The 22,748-nt window shown below is 43.3% G+C and overlaps 1 protein-coding gene and 1 pseudogene across 6 annotated transcripts in view; one reads left to right on the top strand and one right to left on the bottom strand.

Moving 5' to 3' along the window:
* Nucleotides 1–22,748, bottom strand: part of LOC106727265 (protein Jumonji-like) — a 162,224-nt gene that overhangs the window by 136,328 nt on the left and 3,148 nt on the right. The gene's annotated exons all lie outside the window — the stretch shown is intronic.
* On the top strand, nucleotides 3,356–4,486 carry LOC102261388 (annotated as a pseudogene).

Here is a 22,748-nt window from a genome sequence, read left to right as displayed (position 1 = left end):
TCAGTGAAAACACTCCAGATGTACATAAATGCTGCCCGAACAACAGAGAGCATTTTCCTATAGAGCCAGAGCAGATTTTTGTGAACATCCAATAACAAGAAGCCAGTTAATCACCCAAATGTTCAGGGGGTATCTCCAAAGTGCACTAGATTACAAGAAGTCAGTTATCAAGTCAGAACCTGCACTTTTTAGATAAGAAGTTTTACAGCCCAGTAGCTTGGTCAGGGGTTGAGGGTGGAGCACGGAGTGCGGGGCATTCAGATTGGGTTGAGAGGAGACAGAAAGCTTATTATAAGGACTTTTCTCCTTCAACAAGGAAGCAACCAACTAACAAAGCGGCAACCATTTTGAGGCCACCAAGAGATGTTGGCTCAGCACGTGTTTTGATAAACTCTAGGATATTCCCAAGAACAAACCAGACAAGGAGCCTTAAATCTCCTCACCGGGAACAGCTGCTGGCACTTTCCACCTTGCCTGCCACTGGCACATGCCTTGACTTTAAAAGATTTGACAAAAGAGTTATAGCCCTGAACTTCCTCGACTTTAATTAAACTTGGCGTCCACTTCTGAAAAATCCTCAAGTTTTAATTTTGTTTTGTAGTCCCACTAATGCTTTTAAATGAGAGATGCTGTGAAAAGGGGAAGCAAATTCTTTGCAGCTGTGTTTGAGCATCCTGCCAACTGAAGCACAGGAAGAAGCTCTCCCATGCTAAAAAATTTCCAACTGGGAGATTTACAAAACAGCAAGGGAGAATGGATGGTGGAGAGGAAGACATATGCAAGGGAAAGATCTGCAAAAGGCTCCCTTTTTTGTTTTTAAGTCCCAGGAGCCTTTGGAGGCTGTCATGCTTCAACGATTGCTACCCCCTCCCACTTTACCCCCTTTCTAAAGCCACCGTCCTTTCCATACAGGCTTTCAGATAGAGGTACATATTCTGCAGAACTACTTCTTAGCTGTTCCTTTATTTTACTCCCATCTCCCCAGGCCTCCCCCACAGTTATTCTGTCACAAATGGATAATGGAAAGAAGCTTAACAAGGAGGTAGCAACCATTTTCCCCTGACTAAATGAAGTCCTGGAGTTAAGCTGCACTTCTAAGAAGGAAATGACAATCATTTTGGCAAATGAACTTTTTAGTTTCTATTAGCAGCAGCAAGATAACCATTGTCAACAATAGCAAAAGCTCAAAAATGAGCTTTTTGGTTATGTTGTTAAAGCGCTTATGTGGGAAAATCTAGCTATGCCATTATGAAAAACTAATTCAGGTCAAATGCACCATCTGAGAGGGTTTGGAGATACTATTTTAAATTTCTGTATTGGTTATGGTAATGGGCTTTGCAGAGAAGAAAAAAAAGTGGTGGTCACCACCCCTTATCACAATTTCCAGTAAGCAGGTAGGCAGTTAGGAGCAAAGGTTTCATTATCACCCACCATCCATCCCCCCTGGCCACCAAGAGATGGGGGGAGAGGAGCAGGCCATATCCTCACTACCACCAGAGTATAAATGACTGATTCATTTATACTAGAACTCTGGCGTTAAGTTCTGACTCACTAGCATTCTGGAAGGCTATGTCAATGTGCACTCCATGGAACCAACTTTCCTCCTGCTGAATCCTCCAATGAATAGAGCTTATTCCCAGGGCCCCAAGTAACACAACATCATCCTCAGGAATGTAGGTAAAATACATAGCCCTCCAGGGATGAGTACGCACACAGCCCAATAACAGTCCTATCCCATATCTAGATGACTGTACAATAACAAAGAAATGTTAGACTAACAGCTGGGAGACCCTCTAAGGTCCTCAGTAATGAGATTAGAATAAAATCTCCTTCCTACATCACAACAGACTTTTGAAGACAGGAGAGCCAATGAAATGTCCTCCCACAAAGAATTTCAACAACAACAAAAAAAGAATTTCAACAGCATGGGCTAAAACAATAACCAGAAAGCTCACCAGAACCAGTGTGTTCCGCTCTCAGAGTATTCCAAGTCTGTTTCCATTTTACTATCATTTGAAACCTGACTCTAAGAACAATGTTCTACCTGGACTATTTCACAACTGACACACTTACAGTTGGTTAGGATTCAGGCGCTCCTTTCCTAGTTGCTGGCATCCCCAGGCCTTTTGCTTCCCTTCAAGCAGATTTCTAAGCCAACCACTTCTATGTCTATGTGGGAGAAGGCACTTGGTTCTACATCGAATGCTAGTGAGCTGCTCCCCCATGTTTGTGTTTCGTTTTGTTTTGTTTTGTCTTGTTTTGTTTTGTTAATGGGTACAGGACACTGAGGTCAGGAGAATGACACTCCAGGAAGCTCAGGCTCTCTGTGGACACATTTTTATGTTCAGAGTGTTCAGCTCATCATCTCTCCTTACAGTCAAAGGAGAGCAACTGGATTAATAGTTTATAGTTTGCTATCCAGCAAGTTGTAATGTGTCTGTATAATTCCAAACTCTCCCTCAAAGCAGCTTAAGAAAGAGACACTGATATATGCAGGTGGAAGGGAATGCCTATCATGTAGGGGGCACACTTATTAAACCCCTCCTCTTTGCTCAGTGGGACACCTACATCCTATTTTACAGTGGAGAACACTGAGGCTGCCTTTAGATGAGGCTCAGTGATCTTCCAGGCACTCAGCTGGGAAGTTGCAGGGTGGACATTCAGTGGCCAGCTGCCATCCTTATTTAGAGCAGTAAGTCCTTATTTACAACAATAAGTCTCTGGGGGTCATGAAGTGACGTTCACGTGAATGAACACACACAAACACACACACACACACACACACACACACACACCCCACGTGCATGCCCACACATACTTGCTTGCGTATGTATTCACAAAACTGTTTTTAAAACACTGAGAATACAGTGCTTTCAAACAAACTAAAATTAAGAACACGTTTTTGCTTCAAGCTAACTCAATAAAAGCAGAAGCAGCTTTGATAAAAGATTCCTAAAGCTCAAAATATACAACACCCTAGCCAGGAGAAGTAGGTTGGGCAATGGGGTTTCCTGAAGCGCAACCAAGCACTACTAGGTGGGGAACAATGACCATGAAACTGCTGTTTCCTTCTGAGCCCCTGCAAATTAGTCTTTCTCTCAGGAGGAGGGGATGTGAAGCTCGCTCTCTGCTATTTCCCTGTTCATGGCTTCTATTCCAGGGTGAGTGTGTGATGATAATGGGATGGTGTCAAGAAGGAAGTAAAAAGTCTAAACTGATATTTGTATTTGTTCTCTGTTGGAAGTTCACTGTAAGAAAGAATTAAAATATACTTGTCAAGAGACCATTCTCTCCCCTCAAAAGAGCTCTTTAAAACAGATGCAGAAGGATCCCCAAATTCTGCTTAATCAGCACAAACACCACATGGGATCCACTGGACTCATTTGTCCTCTTGGGCTCCAGATGCTTTGTAGGGTAAAACGAGGAGACATAAAGGAATTAAGAACAGTATATGTGGCAGATATTTCAGATAAATCTAATCAGTACTGACCTATAATTTGGAGAACCTGCACCTTGTGCCATCTTTTTCATGAACATGGGAGAGCGCTTTGGGACCTTTCCAGCTGGGAGGAAGGAAACACCATTATTTACCCCCGTTGGCTGAGAGACCTGACAAGCTCCACTTTTAAAACCTGTACAGCCCGTCTCTGTCACTCCCAAGATGGCGGACCTACTGGGCTCCATCCTGAGCTCCATGGAAAAGCCACCAGCCTCAGTGACCAGGAAACTCGGCACAGGGCCGAGAGCAGGCTGCCCACCTGAAGAAACTACAGGAGCAAGAGAAACAACAAAAAGTGGAGTTCCGTAAAAGGATGGAGAAAGAGGTGTCTGATTTCATCCAAGACAGTGGGCAGATCAAGAAAAAGTTTCAGCTGATGAACAAGATAGAGAGAAGCATACTATACAATGTGGTGGAAGTGGCTGGCCGGACATCCTTCAGGGAAGGTGATGAATGTTGCTATGTCATGATCTTCAAAAAGGAGTGTGCACCCTCAGATGAAGAGCTGGACTCCTACCATCATGGAGAGGAGTGGGACCCCCAGAAGGCTGAGGAGAAACGGAAGCTGAAGGAGTTGGCCCAGAGGCAGGAGGAGGAGGCAGTTCAGCAGGAACCTGTGATGGTGAGCCCCACCAGTGACTACAAGGACAAGTACAGCCACCTTATCGGCAAGGGGGCAACCAAGGATACAGCCCATATGCTACAGACCAACAAGACGTATGGCTGTGTGCCCGTGGCCAAAAAGAGGGACACATGCTCCATTGAAGAGGCTATGAATAAGATCCGAGCCAAGAAGCGTCTGCGGCAGAGTGGGGAAGAGTTGCCACCTACCTCCTAGGAACCCCAGCTCTCTGGGGCAGGGCAGGGTGGGACAGGCTGCTGCTATTAAAACCCATTCTGGAGCACCACCTCTGAACCACCTCCTAACAGCCATCACTTAGGCTGGAGGAAGCAGGTGTTTGATTTGTCACTGTGTGTGTGTGTGTGTGTGTGTGTGTGTGTGAGAATGCACAGGTGGATATTTAATCTGTATTATTCTGTTCTCCTTGGAACTTTCTTCCCCACGGGGCTGGGGTTACTTTACATTCAATAAACACTGTTTGAACCAATGTCTTGGTTTGTTTAAACAGAATAAGAGGTGGGTCCTGGAGAGGAAGAGAAGTGATTTTAGCTTGAGCAGGATAAAACTGTTTGTGTAAGCCAAAGATAGCCAAATATTGGCACTTTCATAAGAGAGAGTATTTTAAGAGCACAATTACTAGGGCCAGATGGCCTAGTTTTGGATCCTGGCTCTGCCAGTTACTGTTACGTTGGGTGGGGTATTTGACTTTCTTGTGCCTCAGTTTCCTTACCCATAAAATGGAGATAATAATGGTAACTATCTGAAAGGACTGTTTCAAAGATTACACAAGTCAATATATGTCAGATATTTAGAGCAGCTGCAGATCTTTGAGCTCCACAGAAGTGGTAGCTGCTCTGGTTTTCACGGTCATCTCACAAAGCACCTGACTTCGACACCACACACACTGCAGACTGTGTACTCCAACTTACTGGCAGATCTGATCCAGCTTCCCCTCATGGTGATGTCAGACCCTCGATCCCCCCCCTTCTCCTGGTTCTAGTTCCATGTTCTGTCAGTGCTTCCAGCTTCATTTCACATATGGCACCTGCTTCCCCCAGCTCCTTCACAATGTGAACTTTGTTGTCCTAGATTCAGCCCAACTTCCTCAATGACTAGTCCCTCACTTCCTCTTTGTCACAGCAGGTGATACATCTGTTCTCTCTTTCCTGCCCCATCTCCTGTCTTTTCCAGTCCGGAGACAGCATTCCTCCCTCCCACAAAGGAGCACGCCACTGTCTTGGTTGACACCAGTGTTTATTTCAGGGAGAAGGACTTGAAGGCCTCCATCTATCCTGTGGGTCCTGGGGCCCACAGCTTCTCACTTGGCCTTTGGATTGCGGAACTTGCGTCCAGCAAAGACAGCCTTGTCCCCGAGTGCCTCCTCTGTGAGAGAGAGAGAGAGAGAGAGAGAGAGAGAGAATGCACAGGTGGATATTTAATCTGTACTATTCTGTTCTCCTTGGAACTTTCTTCCCCACGGGGCTGGGGTTACTTTACATTCAATAAACACTGTTTGACCCCCACACGCCCCCCCCAAAAAAAAAAACCCTGTACAGACCAGCCTCCACCAGTGCCCTCCAGCTTCCATGAAGCATGACTTTCAGAAAGACCCCTGAAGCTGAGAAGGGGGCTGGAAATAAATCACATTAAAATAAAAGGAGGGCTGGGACAATTCCACACTATCCAGCAAAAGACCATGGATACAGGTCCCAAACACATGAGTGTCCAGCCCAAAAGAGACTGGACATGCTGCCATGGCTATCCCAGGTCAACAGCCACTGATGGGCCCTGCAGGGACACCCACTAATTGATTGGAAAGTGACCTGTCCAGAGGGTCTTTCTGCAGCCAAGAAGTAGCCTTAACCTCTGTCTGTCTCCATGGGTAGAAATGAAGGCAATTCCCAAAGCAATATCACTTCACAAAATAAATCCCACAGCACTGAATCCAGAATGTTACTGTACAGCTATTTGGAGTCCCAGCTGACAATCCCATATTTATTTGGAGCAGGGAGGATGATTAAAGCTTTAAAATTCAATTACAATTATGGAACTCTGAAAAACTTACTAAAAGAATGAATGCAAACCTACATTTGAGATGCAGAACTAAAGAGACAAGATTTCAGAGCCCCCACCTTGTCCAAAAGAGGGTCAGTCCCTCAACACAGACTGGATCAGTGACTGTTAAAGACAAGGACTGGCTGCATTCAGCCAACATTATAAGAACAACCAAATGGTCCTGTTCCTTAGTCTTGTGCTTTTAAAGGACGGTCGATGTGCCAACTATTTTAAAGCTCCAACACACTAATTCTGTAAACAATAATGGCTACAGCCTGCACAATGCGCACTGGAATGGATTCCTCAACTTGGCCTCATCACTTATGCAGCTGATGAAACAAACACTGACAGCTTTTTTGCATTTGTAAAGGCCCCACAGCAGCTGTGGTGATCCCACCATAGAGCAATGAATTAAGCCTGAAACCCAGCTGGGTCTGAACAGAAGCCTTTTTTGCACAATACAGCAAGACTATCATTGTTAACCTAGGCATTATTGGGAAATATTCTGCATTACATTATTGGGCAGTTCTAACTCAATTTTTAAAATTAGCTCTAATAAGCAATTTTAGTAGGAGGTGTATGGCATTTGCTTTTGAAAAAGCACAAGTATGTGTACAGGTTATAGGTACACCACACAAAGCTCGGCAGAACACAGGTTTCCAGTTAAACAATGCAAAGTTTAAAACAGTAACTCCTCCTTATTCATACACACATGCACGCATACACACTCACTCACTCACATCTACCTTCCAAAATTGAAGAAGGTATATAACCTTGAAACTTCCTGGTTATTTGACCACTACAGAAAAAATATGGAATATAACTCCCCATTAGGTAAGCCAAATCCATGACCTAAGCACAAGAGTCAATTTGGAACAGAATGCTGTACTTGAAAAACTGGAGTTTGAGAAAGCATGATTAATATCATTGGGAAGGACATTTTTTTACACTGAACTTGAGAGCACTCTGTAATAAATAAGATTCCAAATGCTGACAGACACACCAGGAACCTCGAGAAAAGGCCCGGACATCCACACCAAGATGTTCACTCCTCCCAGAGATGCAGAGATGCACCCCCACTTCTCTAAAGGCTTTGGGGCACCCTCAGGCCACCTGAGTTTTTCAACACCCAGCCTCTACTGCTGCACACTTTCCCTGAACACTTAAAAATTAGCAAACAGTGCCTGACTCAAACAAGAGGCCAATCTCATCTCAACAATTTCACACCAACTTGGGAAAATAAATCTGGTAAAAATCAGAAAAATCAAAAGAAAACATGGGCCCTAACTAGTTTGGCTCAATGGACAGAGCACCAGCCTGTGAACTGAAGGGTCCCGGGTTCGATTCCAATAAAGGGCATGTACCTTGGTTGTGGGCTTGATCCCCAGTTGGGGGTGTGCAGGAGGCAGCTGATCGATGTTTCTCTCTCATTGATGTTTCTAACTCTATCCCTCTCCCTTCCTCTCTGTAAAAACCAATAAAATATATATTTTTTAAAAAGCAAATAATACCAACCAAAATACCCAACATTAATAGTCTTTCTAAAAAAAAAAAAGGAAAAGAAAACATAGCACCATCCCTCCTCCTTAAAAGAATTCCATTTCTTGAAAGAATTCACTATGAATGGCCTTTTTTTTTTTTAAAGTATTTTTTCATTTAGGTAAAGCAGGTTTGGAGGGCGCATGAAAATCAGGGAGAATTTCTAGGTAGATAGTTCTATTCCTCATAGTGCTTTGCCAAAGAATGACAACATAGCTAACCATAAGAAAGTAAAAAAAAAAAACTGAAGCAGGAAAATAGTTCCTCGTCCTTCTCTGCACTCCCAGAGGAGCCAGCATTTTAAACTCTACCTCTCCCAAAACTATGCGGTAAATGCTGTGCGAAGATGCTTCTGAAGACCCACAACTACAGCCAAAAACACCTGAGTACCAACAAAAAGTAACTCACCCCATGATGAAATTCAAAGTCCCACCTTTTTTTCACACTTAAACAAATGGAGCATCTGGTTCTAGCATAAATGTGCGGAAACAGTGTTTACAGTGTACTGAAGGACAGAAGAAATAAGACCACTCTTGGGCACCCACACACACAGTGAAGAGGGCCAGTCAGGCAGGGAGGAAAATGAGAATCTGAGGCAAGGCAACTGCCCCAGAAGCAGAGGATTCAATATGGCACTGCTGAACAGAACAGAGGAGGCTCAAAAACAAACGTTGAGAGTAACAGCTTAGCAGGTTGGTAAAACAGCAGTAAATAAATTCAGTAATAATGCATGTGCACAATTTTATAATTCAAGGTATTTCTAGAGTAGGGCAACCTCACAAAAACATATACATAAATACTCATAGCAGCATTATTCATTAATAGCCAAAAGGTGGAAACAAACCCACATGTCCATCAGCTAATGAATGGATAAGCAAAACGTGGTATGTCCATACAATGAAATATTATTCGGCCATAAAAAGGAATGAAGTACTGATATGTGATACAACATAAACAAACCTTGAAAACATGCTAAGTGAAAGAAGCTAATCACAAAAAGCTACCTATTGTATAATTCAATTTATATGACGTGTCTAATACAGGCAAATTCATAGAGCAGAAAGTAAATTAGTGGTTGCCAGAGACTGGGGGAACAGGGATGAAATGAGAAGTGACTGCCAACGGCTGTGGAGTTTCTTTTTCAGGTGATAAAAATGTTCTAAAATGAATGGTGACGATGATTACACAACTCTAAATATACTAAAAACCAATGAATTGTTAAGAGGAAAAAAATTGTATTTGCATCCAAAGTCACTCAGGGAAAGACTGAGATGCCTAAATTGCCTTTTGTCTTGAACTACCACTGAAACATGGAAAGAAAAATAGTTGAACTTCCAAAAGAACTGGAATAAGTTGGGGATATAAGAAGAGTTTTTTTTAAAAGGGCTAAAAGAACTGACACTTTGCTAAAGATATGGCAGAAAGGATACATACCAACAATATATATACTGTTAGTTAGGCTGTAAAGTGCCATGCCATGAGGGTGAACTTTAATTTCCCAAAAAATAAAAACTGCAACGTTAGCCTTCCTATTTCCCTAAAGCTATAGTGTGAGCTTTAAATGCATGAGAATCAACCATTTAAACATAATTATTCAGTGTCACCACCAACTCATACAAGTCCCTTACTTTTAAATCTATCTTTGAATTCATAAATTGGGCAGAAAGCAGTTAGAAGGAGAAAACCCCAAAGGCAAGCTTATCACCTTTTTCAAGGTATTACTCAACACCTTTAAAAAGCATATGCCCTGGCCAGGTGCTCAGTGGTTAGAGCATGAGTCCACAGACCAAAGGGCTGTGGGTTCGATTCCTGGTGAAGGGTATGTACCTCAGTTGCAGTTAGATTCCCAGCCCTGGTTGGGGCACATGTGGGATATGTCTCTCATGTGGATGTTTCTTTCTCTTTCTCTCTCTTTCTCTCCCCCTTCCCCCTTTCCACTCTCAAAAAATATATATAATAATAAAATAAATGGAAAATATCCTTGGGTAAGGATTAAAAAAAAAAAAAGTTAACACCCAGCAGAGAGGATTATTTGCTGTTAATGGGAGAAAACAAAAGCGACCGTGACGCACCATCCCAGGCCTATACCTAATGCCTGTTCAGAGAAACAAGCAGTTATGCCTGGGCAAGGTGTTCTGTTCTTTACTGAGATGACTCCTATATACAAAAAAGAATTCCTCTTACAATAGGTACCAGTAAGGTCTTCGTTTGTATTAAACAACTGTAAGCAAACAATGTTTGACTGTAAAAGCTTTTGCAAGTCAAAAATAATGGCCTTACTAGGTAAACTGACGGTTCTTTATAATCATCATTTATACTCCCCCACGAGGCTTTGCCTACTGCTCCAATAAATTCTGGAAAGAAATAACATGACAACTGCAGCAAGTCTCACAGAAGGAGGAAAGGAAAAAAGGCCAGTTGAGTAGAAAATGTGTTTCATTTTAGGCCGTGTCAGTGTTGGAGTAGCAATCACATCACTCATTTGGAGCAGGGAGTAGAATTAGAAGGAAGAGAAAAACACCACTTTTTAGCTTCAGATATTTCCAAATCAGACTCATCCTGGTTGGGGCACATGTGGGATGTGTCTCTCATGTGGATGTTTCTTTCTCTTTCTCTCTCTCTCTTTCTCTCCCCCTTCCCCCTTTCCACTCTCAAAAAATATATATAATAATAAAATAAATGGAAAAAATATCCTTGGGTAAGGATTAAAAAAACTCCCATGCTTTTCAGCTTACCAGGGTCATAAGAAAACCCACTTTAATAGCATCATTAGAGTTCTGATTTATCACAAGTACAACAGAGTGTGCTTCTCATCTAGACAAGAATTTGGTATAACATGAAGCTTTGAAGTCTGTAGTAGTAGCAGGAATTTCTGTAGGACTAATTGATGTTGTTTATATTGAGCTGGCCTGTGGAGGCGGGTAGAGTCCAATTGAACTGAAAGAAGTATTCCCAACCCCTTGACCAGGAGCCTTGGCCCATGGCTCAGATATGCCCAGAGCCTAGACTCTGGGACAATCAGGCAAGCCAAATGTGTTCTTTATTTTAAAGGAGTTTTCCATTCACCCTGTCAGCCAGCCACCTTTCAGATTCCAGATAAGTTTAAACCACAATGGTCTGGAATTCTAACAGTAGTTTTGAGGATTATGATATAGAATGAGTATTTGAAAACATTTTTAAAGACACAGAACGCTGACTCATGCTGTGACATCTACCAATCGCCTCCACTAAAAAAAGAACTTCATTATTAAATCCAGATCCTCCATGGCCCCTTACACTATGGAAAAAAGTGATAAACTGTACTGGCATTTAAACAGAAATCTGATCTCTGCCACTTGAGTATGTCATCACCACTGGGGATTACTTTCATGCATCTTTAAAATTCTTTCAGATTAAAATTCTGTCAGGATGTCAATACCAATACTACCTAACAAAACTCGCCTTTAATTTAAGTTTTAGGTCGACTTTTCAAAGCTAAAAACAAAAAGCTACTCAAACCAAACACTGCTGGGTTGAGAAGGACAACTGCTCACTGCCCATATTTTAATCTGGTTGTCACTTTTTGGATTTAGAAAGTGAACCTAAGTCAGGTCAAAGGAAAAATTATTTGCTCCAAGGATGACTGCTCATTATGGCCTTAATTCCTTTTTGGAATGAGGTGCGGTATATATAAGTACGTATATGAAACAAACAACCAGAATATACCCGAGGTATTTAATTTAATGGTCTTCCAAGCCAGAGCCAAATGAAACTTTTGTAACCATACAAACCCCACCCCTCACAAATGAGGCCAAAATCACATATGAGATTCTGGGTCACCTTAAAGTATATTATGCCCACACAAAAAAAGTATTCCATAAATATAAAATATGTAATTATACAATTATACACTCTGTTCTTCCCTGTGCTACTACAAGCATTCTGACTAATAACACATTGTGTGTTTAAGGCAATTTTCTTTACAAAGCGCTTTCACATATCTTATCTCATTTAGTTTGAATGCTCTGAGAGGACAAGGAAAGAAAACAGAAACTAAAGTAAAACTCTACTGACATCTTTACAACTCGTTACAAGTGCTTTTGTATTGGTTTTTAAAAGCCAACAAACAAACAAATCCTCTGGCTTCACACATACTACCTGTGGGACCATAAATTAGTACAGCCTTTCTCCAAGAAAGCAATGTGGTAAGAGGGTTCTGAACATAAACACAGGCACTTCTGAGTCAGTAATTCCACTCAGTAAATTGGAATTAAGTGCCAAAAGACACAGGTAAAGCATACTGCACAGGTGATTTCATACAACAGCCCCCAAACTGTGAAAAGGCCATCAAAATCAGACAAGGCAAGGAAAACTGTCAGGTACACAGTCAGATGCAGAATCATATTTTAATAACTAAGACATAAATGCAAAAAGCACACAACAGAACAACACTTAACTATAAACCCATATATATAAACTATTTTTCTCCAAGTACAAGAATGTTGGTGTGTAATTACCATGGTTTTCTATCTTTGTGTAAGCTGCCTGATTTGAATGATTTCTTATCTATCTATATATATAAAAGCCTAAGTTACTGTTCAACCATTCAACCAGAACCTAGGACACCCACTGACCACCAGGGGGCAGACGCTCAACACACAGGCATGGAAACATGGAACAGACTGATGAATCTAAGAGGGAAGGGGGTAGGGGGGAGGGCAGGAAGAGATTAACCAAAGATCTTATATGCATACTAGAGGCCTGGTGCACGGATTTGTGCACTGGTGGGGGGTCCCTCAGCCTGGCCTGCGGGGATTGTGACGAAACCAGCAGTCCGACATCCCCCGAGGGGTCCCCGGATTGCAAGAGGGTACAGGCCAGGCTGAGAGACCCTACCGGTGCACGAATCCGTACACCGGGCCCCTAGTAAATAAATTTTTGCAAAATGGAAAAAAATGAATTGGCCTAATTAGGTATGAGGATTACATGTAGCTTTTTACTTTTCTGTGAAAATCAATCAATTACTGCAATTATGGAGAATACACCTGGCAGAAAGAAACATCTCCGAAAGAGATGTCCACAGCCCTTCTGTATTCCGGGCTGGATTTCATGTCCTGGTGTGTCACTGATAAAACATGCAATCTCAGGCAGGTCACCTAACAGTACTAGACATCTCAGGCTTTCTCAGCTATAAAACTGATTAGTTAAACCCTAGGCTGTGTGGCTCAGTTGGTTGGAGGTCATCCTGAACACCAAAAGGTGGCAGACTTGATTCAGGTACTGACACGTTTTTCTCTTTCTCTCCCTTCCTCCCTCCCACATCAATTAAAAGAAAAAAAAAACTCATTAGTTAAGCTCATCTTTTTCTTCTAGATCCATAGTAATCCCCTTGCACCACTATTTTTTTAAATACCCAGTAATTGAACAAATATTCCTTAACTGTATGACGACTTATAAAACTGAGCCCCTATTCTTGAGGGGTTAATAAGGTAAGAGACATGTAAACAATAATTCCAGTACCTAGAGGTAGATGTGAGGAGTCAGGTCAACAAAGAAAGGGAGCTTGGCTCTGCCTAACTTGGGAAAGGGGTGGAGGCTGTCCAGTTAGGCCTCAGATAGGCTAGGTGGGCTCTTCAGGTAATCTGTTCAGTGAACAAGTTGAGGAAGCAGGACATGAAAAGACTAAGAGCCTGGGCTCAGCTGAACTGAAATGGGTGACAGGATAGGCCCAAGATAGATCTAGAAGGGCTTTTTACACTGTGCTGACAATAAAAGCTGATTTAGACTTGACGCTGAGAGCCACTGAAGGGATCATGATCAGATTTTCAATATCAAGGACTATTGCTCCAGGATCCAGTTTAAACATCTCTGTGCAGATTCAGTGCCACTCTAATCTTAATTCTCACTTTCTAATTCTCCCCCAGACAAGGATGCAAGTCAAGTGTTGAATAATACAGAAGAGATTCAATAACGAACAAAGGGGCGCTGGCCCGGTAGCTCAGTTGGTTAGAGGTCGTCCGGATATGCCAACTTGTGGGTTCAATCCCCGGTCAGGGCACATACAAGAATCAACCAATGAGTGCATAAATAAGTGGAACAACAAATCGATGTTTCTCTCCCTTTCTCTCTGTCTCTCTGTCTCTCTCTTTCTCTCTCTCTCTCTCAAATCAATAAAGAAAAATAAAAAGTAAAAAAACAGAGTTTAAGGGTGGAAAGCAATTACATCACCTTCTAATCTTTAAAGCCTTGTTCTATATCCCAAAATGCATTTTAGAATAGCTTGCCATTCATTTGGTTAATTAAGAGGCAAAGTACAGCCCTGGTCAGTGTGGCTCCATTGGATGAGCGCTGTCCCATGCACCGAAGGGTCACTGGTTCATTCGCAGTCAAGCACATACCCAGGTTGTGGGTTCCATCCCATTGGGGCTAGTATGGGAAACGATCAATCAATGTTTCTCTCTCTCCCTCCCCCTTCCTGTCTCTGAAAATCAATTTTTAAAAATTTACACACACACACACACACACACACACACACACACACACACACAAAATAGAGGCAAAGTACAGAATTCAATTGATTCATTTATTTCTGAGTCAGCTAGGAAGGCTGTCAGCAGGCCCGATGTCTCCAGATTGGTGACTTCCAACTGTGGAATAATACATTAAGCATTTGTGTAGGAATATGCAGTTTATGGAGTGCTTTCACATCAAGAAAATCTCGCTGGCTCTCCCAGCAACAAGCCTGTGAGGTACATGGACAAGTTTTCCAATGAGGAAGCAGCTCAGCAAGGTTATGTGCCTTGCTATGGGTCACAGAGCCAGTACACTCACTGTGAGGCCAAACCTTGAACTCAGCTCATATTCCCAATCTTGTCCATTACCCCATAGGTACTCTATAAAAAGGGTGGGATAAAAGTAGGTTTACAGTTGTAGGTATGTAACAGAGAGTTTATTACTTATTAACTATTATTACTATTATTACTTATTAACTATTGTATTATTTTCCATAGGAACAGCTACTTAATATAAGCCTACTTTTGCCCCACCCCGTATTCAAAACAAGTCTGTTCACATCTGAGGCATTACATTTCTGAAGCCCATGCACTAGTAATAAGGCATCTACATAAAGCACAAAACTCTCCAAGTTTTAATAATGTCTATATCCAACTGCTGCTTAACAGAACAAACATTCATTCAGTCCCCTTTCTATAAACCTATGGAAATAATAAATGCAAGAAACACATGCTCAGTCCTAATCCCTTCTCATTTCCTCCTGGCACCTGTTTCTGCCCCCACAGGCACCAAACACTTTAACAGCTGGCAGAAATGAGAACCAAGAGATAACACACTCAACCATTGTAGATGCAGCCCTAACCAAAATGTGGTTAGGAAATAATGGAGAAAGAACCACCCAGATGTAAAAAGAGAGCAATAACACAGGGTGCCAAAAGGTCTCCCACATTCTGGATGATTCCACCATTACATACCTGGGCTCCTGTCCCAGTAAACCAGAGGGTCTCCTGATGGGAAACAGACATACAAAACCTACTCCTCTCACTCCTCCCCCCATCCCAAAAAAATATTGGTGGAAAAGAATTCCTGGTTGCATTGGAGGAAATATGTGCGGAAAAGGGCAAAAATGTGACTACTGTATTTAGTTTACTAACCTTCTAGGATTCATGGTAACTAAACACTGCTGTTGATAATACTTCAAAGCTCACTGGTCTTCCTCTTCATGGGTGGTGGAGCCTGACCGACTTACAAAATTAGAACTTAAAATCCAATTTAGGCTTTTTAGGCTGCACCAGCTCTCAAGAACAGCTCTCAAGAATTTCTGCCAGTAGGGTTCCCTTTTCTAACACCCTCACACATCCTATGAATATGTGAGTAATTATGTATAATGTTCCCATTACTCATGCTGCCTCATTAACATATCTGGACAGCCTTTGTTTACCGGAAGGCCCAGACCCTGGTGAGGATTTGAGGGCAAACGATTTCCCACAGTGCCCCATGGTCCCCTAAGCAGCAAAGTCACAAGCAACAATGCAAATGCCAGAAAAAGTATTGAAGCCTATTTGTTACAGCCCTACGAAATCAAATGGGTTCTCAGAGGCCTGCAGAGCTAGTGCAGCCTACACTGGCCCTCAGGTACAAGGGAGAGGGTGGGGTGGTGGCCACTTATAAAAATACTGAGCACACAAGTATCCCAAGGGGTAATGGGATCTCAGTTCTTTTTCCAATGAGGACTCAAGGAGACAGCCAGCTGGGGACGAGAGGGTAGCTCCACCAACTGGTGTTTAAAAATTACAACAAATACAAACATGCTCTCAAGATGGATACACTCCTTCTGTTCCTGGAAGCCAAGAAACTGCCTTAACTTCCCCAACTTTCTCAAGCAAAAAAACTCTGCAGGGGCTGCCAGAGCCCATATTATGGCCTTTTCTCACCTTCTGAGGGGCTACAGCCATTAACTATCTGGCCAATATCTATTTGCTTCTATCAGTTTTCTCTTCTGTAAAATGGTCTTAGCCTCTTTTTTTCAGGTGAACTCACTACGGAAATAATAAATGTGGATAGTTTTTCAGAACTGATGGGTCTTCACTTAGGATTCTTTCAGGAGGGGTGGGTGTTATGTGGCCATCTAGAGTGTTTTCTACAATCCAAGCTCTTCTGGCATTTCTTCAAATGGCAGAGAGAGCCCTAGGAGAGAGAGCAGCATCCTCACCAGAACAATACAATCTGTGACAAGACACACAGTGATAGAAAGAAACTCAGACACCCAAGGCCCAGGGTTATAGTCCAGTTGCTCACTCAGGTGACCTAGACTTCACCCTCTGGGACAGGATCTCCATATACAAAACATAGGCCCGTTCCCATCCCAGACATCCTACAAGAACAAGAAAGATAAAAGCCACCTGCAAGGAGTGATAGGAACAGGAACTCCTGGAAGCAGGCAGGATTACTGGACTAGGAGAAGCAGGGTGTCCAGCCAGTGCCCCACTTCCTACAAGGTTCAGCTCTACTTCTAATGATTTTACTCTGAATGAGAAATGAAGGAAAACCCCTTTTTAAAAAGCATGACGCTGTCAGAAGGCTAACAAGGTTGACTAAAGCCCCAATAAAGATAAAAAACTAGTAAAAGGATAAGAAAAATCTCACTCAAACTGTCTACAAAAAAGTAGACAAGTAGCAATACTATATCAAAACCAAAGTCATCAGAGTTCCCACCTCCTAGGATGAAGGAAGAGTGCAATGATGAGACAAGTATGGAAAAAGTTCATGCAGTCAACCAGAGATTCTCTCTTATCATTGATGTTTCTATACCTCTCTCCCTCTCCTCTCCCTTCCTCTCTCTGAAATCAATAAAAAAAAGAAAAAGAATGAAAGAAAAGGTTTATGGGAAAAAGGAACCAGAGACACAAAGACTGGGCCTGGAAAGCAACTGAGGCTTGCAGGGGTGGTCAGAGGAATAAAGAGAAGAACTACCTGAAAGATGGAAAGAAAAAAGTAATTGATTCCAACCACTGAGCCGGTGTGACTCAGTGGTTAAGCATCGACCTATGAACCCGGGAGGTCACAGGAGTTCACAATTTGATTCCAGCCGATTAATGATACTCTCTCATCATTGATGTTTCTATCTCTCACTCCCTCTCCCTTCCTCTCTGAAATCAATAAAAACATATTTAAAAAAATAAATTTAAAAAATAAATTAAGTAAATAAATAAACAGATTACTTTGTCTCATTTCCATTAACAGGTAGGCTTAAGGATTTGAAATAGAACATACCTTCAACAGTATCTCCTAACTAAGAAAAGAAAGTTGCTGGATTACAAGATACAAGCTTTTGAATTCCATATAAATTAGGTGTAAAATCACTAATCTTTTGGCCCCCTACCAGCCAGTGAATAGCACAAGTGTAAAAGTATTACACATTAACTCAAGAGGACCACTCGGAGCTATATCACAAAGCATGAACTACATAGGGTGTCTAGTTTAATGTTTTGGGATTAAGACTAAATACAATGGAAGCACTCTTATCAGAGGTGATAGGGACCAAAGTTGGTTAGCTAATGTAAAGTCTGTCTGGCAGAAAACCTTAAAAAAAATAGTGTACCATATGTATATAAACATTTCAACTTAAACACACGAGTGTACTTTTATTCTCTTGGGAAAGGAATGTGGGGATAAATGAAGTTTGGTTCTTAAAAGGGAATCAATGGCAATGTGCATGCAGAATTCTTAATAGATTTTTCCCCAAGTCTTTTCAATGCTGGGCCCCCATCCTATATAATAAAAGGCTAATATGCAAATCGCCCAAATGGTGGAATGACTGGTCACTATGATGTGCACTGACCACCAGGGGGCAGACACTTAACACAGGAGCTGCCCCCTGGTGGTCAGTGTGCTCCCACAGGGGGAGCACCGCTCGGCCAGAAACCAGGCTCCCCAAGCGGGCCTACGCCGCAGTCGGACATCCCCAAGGGCTTTCGGACTACGAGAGGGCACAGGCTGGGTTGAAGGACCCCCCCCCCCCTCCCATGCATGAATTTCGTGCACCAGACCTCTAGTCTAATATAACAGCCTTATTTTTTTAACAAGTCACTTTTATCAAGTGTTCCCAAATCATTCATCTTAAAGTTTTCATAGAAACCAACTGTCTTTTCACACTCATTCAAAGGATTACATAATATTTAACTGTAATTGCAATAATAAGACTAACTGGAATAACCAGATTTGGAAACAAACTGACACTTGGCAAGCTTTCTATGGGTGGGAGCCAAAGGGGATACAGGCACACACACACCCCAAGGCTGCCCATTAGCTAAGAGTTTCACAGCCAGGATGTTCTGCAGCCAACAGGGCAAGTGGGTTGGAGAGGTAGTGGTTAGCAGAAGCTGTTACTGTAATCCTGGGGGACACTTACATGTGGACCAGTAACAGTACAATTACATTTCCAAAGTCTAAATTTCTTAAGACTACAAACTTTTTAATCATTCACATAAAAATGTCAAGTCTGGGTCTTGAGACCACCATACTGAAGGACAAACCACTTAATTAAAAATACTCCAGCCAGGCCAGTGTGGCTCTGTGGTTGAGCATCAACCTATAAACCAGACAGTAACAGTTCCATTCCCAGTCAGGGCACAGGCTGCAGACTTGATTCCCAGTAGGGGGCGTGCAGGAGGCACCTGATGGATGATTCTCTCATCACTGATGTTTCTACATCTCTCCCTCTCCTTTCCTCTCTCAGAAACCAATAAGAACATATTTTAATACTTTTTTAAATATTCCAGGTTAGCCTTTACCAAGTGTTTTAATGTACTATAAGCTTAATATGACTTTCCCATGTCATCTTTGAAAGGAAGAAAAGGAAACAGTTCTATTTTGAATGTAACAGACACCTGTAATATACTCCAAAAGATTTTCTCTTTCTGAAGAAGGTAAATTTAAAATAACATTTAGGCCCTGGCCGGTGTGGCTCAGTTGGTTGAGCATCACCCCATGCAACAAGAGGTTGCCGGTTCAATTCCTGGTCAGGGCACATGCCCAGGTTTCAGGTTTGATCCCTAGTGGGAGGTGTGCAGGAGACAGCCAATCTATGTGTATCTCTCACTGATATTTCTCTCTCTCCCTTTCTTTCTCTAAAATCAATAAAAATATATTTTAAAAAATAAAATAACCTTTGGAGTAGGGAATATATAAGATTACACTGGAGTTATTTCCAAGGCACTTGGAAGTGAGTCAGTAGCCCTCAGCCCAGCAACATGAACTGGTTTAACCTAACTATGAGAGAAGAAACAGCCATTATACCATCAAAGTACCAAATACTTTTGGTTGGCTATTTGAGCCAATGGCTATGGGGATACACAAATCAGATACTTCTCTACAGTAAAATAATAACCCAGATAACAATAACTGAAATTGGGTTATATTTGGACGTAACTTATTTTTCTTTCAAATTGCAGAGACACACTTTGGACTCTTATCTTTACAGTATTCCTTCCTTAATCATAGCTGCTAAGTTCCTCTGCCCTAGACTTATGTGACAAAGAGAAAATCATGTGAACAGCCCATGAAAAGAAAAACACAGCAATTAAATAATGTGTACAAGTTTTTGGCCCCCAGAACTGTAAAAAACTGACTGGGTGTAAAACAAGGTGGGGGGAGGAAAGGCTCATAAATCCTACCATTATATTTTGGTGTATTTCTTTCCTTTTTCTTTATAATTTTATGTAATTGTAATTATAGTAAATCCTGCTATTGAGTCTTTTTTTTAATGTATTTTATTGATTTTTTACAGAGAGGAAGGGAGAAGGAGAGGGATAGAGTTAGAAACATCGATGAGAGAGAAACATCGAGTCAGCTGCTTCCTGCACACTCCCTATTGGGGATGTGCTCACAACCAAGGTTCATGCCCTTGACCAGAATCGAACCTGGGACCCTTCAGTCCTCAGGCTGACGCTCTATCCACTGAGTCAAACCGGTCAGGGCTTGCTATTGAGTCTTATAACAAACATTCCCCTGTTTTTTAAGTCATACTGCACTTTTAAATCAGAAAATTAGATACTTAGAACTTATGGCCTAGTGGTACAAATTCTGCTTGAGCAGTCCTGGAAATCAAACTGGTAATTTGTTTTTGTGCTAACTGCATGAATCATATCTCATGTGGCAGAGACTTTCATTTCAAACTTATACCTGCTACAAAGAATCACCAATTAAATGGTTTTGAAGTCTGATTATTATATGTATTACTAGGGGCCCAGTGCACAAAATCGTGCACCTTGAAAGGAACTGTGGGCCACCAGGCTGCAGTGGGCACAGGAGCGGGTCTCAGCCCATCCTCCACACCCTCGCCCAGCCCCTCCCACCCCAGACCCCTGTCTGCGGGCAGCCCCGCTCCCACTGCCATTGCTCCCACGCACTGAGAGCACCAGCCCTGCTCCCACCCACTGATGGTGCGCAGCAATTGGGGCCAGTGCCAGCAGTGGGTGTGAGGGGGGGCCGATGCTGTCAGCGGGTGTGAGCGGCGGCTGCTGTCCCAATCACCCCTCAGGAGCAGGGGGATGTGGAGAATCCCTCAGGGACAATCGGGGCCAGCAGCTGCCACTCGCACCCGCTGACGGCACCGAGTGATTGAGGCCAGCGATGGGCGCCAGCAGCAGGTGCAAGCGGGGCTGGCATCCGGCAGCAGGTGCAAGCGCCAAGGGGGACTACGGTGGACAGGAGCAAAGAATTTTCAGTAACCACCAGAGGCTCACCCTGATGACAGCGACCGGCACCCTGCCTTGGTCTGGTGTCCCCACTCCCTGCTCCACCATCCTGCCTCGGCTGACACCCATCATGTTCTGTGTTCCGCCACCTGCTGTCGATGCCCGCCATGTTCCACGCGACCCCAGGTGGTCAGCACACGTCATAGCGACCGGTTGTTCAGTTGTTAGGTTGTTCAGCCGTTCGGTCTATTTGAATATTAGGGTTTTATATATAGAGACTAGAGGCCCGATCCACGAAATTCATGCAAGAGTAGGCCTTCCTTCCCCCGGCTGCCGGCACCAGCTTCCCTCTAGCACCCGGGACCCGGGCTTCCCTCTGCCACCCGGGACCCTCGCAGCCCCGGCTTTGTCCAGAAGGTCGTCTGGTCTAATTATACTTTTATTATTATAGATGGGCAGAAAATACCTATAGAGCAAAACTTGCAACTGTTTTTATTGTCCAAGAGGACTGGGGCTTTGAAAGGCAAATGTTTTTGGTTATCGAAGGTATTGTAGTGGAAGTTGTCCCCAGCACAATTAAGAGAGGGTTACCCTGCAATCTATGAGTTTCTCAAGGATGTCACTTAATATGAATTATAACAATCATTTCTCCCAAAGCCTGCCACCTACAATCCCACCCCCAAACTCTGCTCTGCTAAGGCAATAAACTAAATGGCAACACGGCAGGCATCTAAGGTTTTTGAGACCAATTGTAGGAAATGTGCTGCCTTCCACCAGCTTGAGTAATAATGCCACCTTACAAAGAAAGAGCATACTGTTTTATATCTTTCATGCACATCATCTCACATAATCTCCGAGAAAGTAAAGTGAAAAAGGCAGGTATTACTTTCTCCATTTTACAGAAAAGGAAATACTCAGATTGGGAGCCTCTTCTCCTCTGGCTCTGAAGAACTAAACCCAGAACATCTTAAGACTTAAGAGTCCAGTTGCTCTTCCAAGCACACAGTATCAATGACAAGTCTTCCCTCACCTGGCCCCCTAAAAAATACTCAACAGGCATAGAGCTGGCACAGCAGAGGCTCCCCCAACGGTATTGCAAGACTACCAGGAAGAGCAACAGTTGCTGCTGTGCAGCATCACCCAGAAAGGCATCCCACCACCTTCAGAGAAGACACGCCAAATATGACAAGGTGGCTGAATCCACAACATGGTCCTCCTACAAATGTAGCAAAGCTTTCCCTGAATTAAGTTTCCTTGCTTATTTAAAGCATTAATGAGCAGACCCAACTACCACAGTTGTATGTAATGCCACACCATCAGCAGATCTGCTGACAGACAGAAAGGAGCCATCTCCCTGCTCTCCACCTCTTCAATGGGTCAGAATCACAGGTAGGCGGGGGCACTAGTTTGAGGGTGACAGGCTCCTAGCGCTCACCTGGAGGGCAGTGCTGCGTTCGAGGCGGAAGGCAGAGGCCGAGCACACCCTCCTCCTCGTCCTCCTCCGGAGTGGCAGGCCCGCTCCACCTCGGCCGGAGGCCCCCGTCACCCGCAGCCCCATCTCGCTGGAACCTCCCACCCGACTTTTGACGTCACGGAGGAGGAAGAGGTTCCACCCGGGCCCGTCCCTTTGTGACGTCACAATGACAACAGACCGCGGCTAGAAGCGTCCGGGAATCGGCAGCAGGAGGGGGCGGAGGAAGGCAGGGGAGGCCGGTGCGATGCAGGGGGGAAAAACCGAGGACAGGGAGGGGGCGCGCTGACGTCTCACCGGCTTAACCTGTTGCTCTCAAGACTGCGCTGGAACAGGGCCGCAGGGAGCCGCCGGACCGCCGCTGCCAGGCTC

This window comes from Myotis brandtii, unplaced genomic scaffold, assembly GCF_000412655.1.
Source record: "Myotis brandtii unplaced genomic scaffold, ASM41265v1 scaffold398, whole genome shotgun sequence".
NCBI lineage: Eukaryota > Metazoa > Chordata > Mammalia > Chiroptera > Vespertilionidae > Myotis > Myotis brandtii.
Note: the sequence above shows the minus strand (reverse complement) of the source record. Positions and strands in the feature narration are given on the sequence as shown.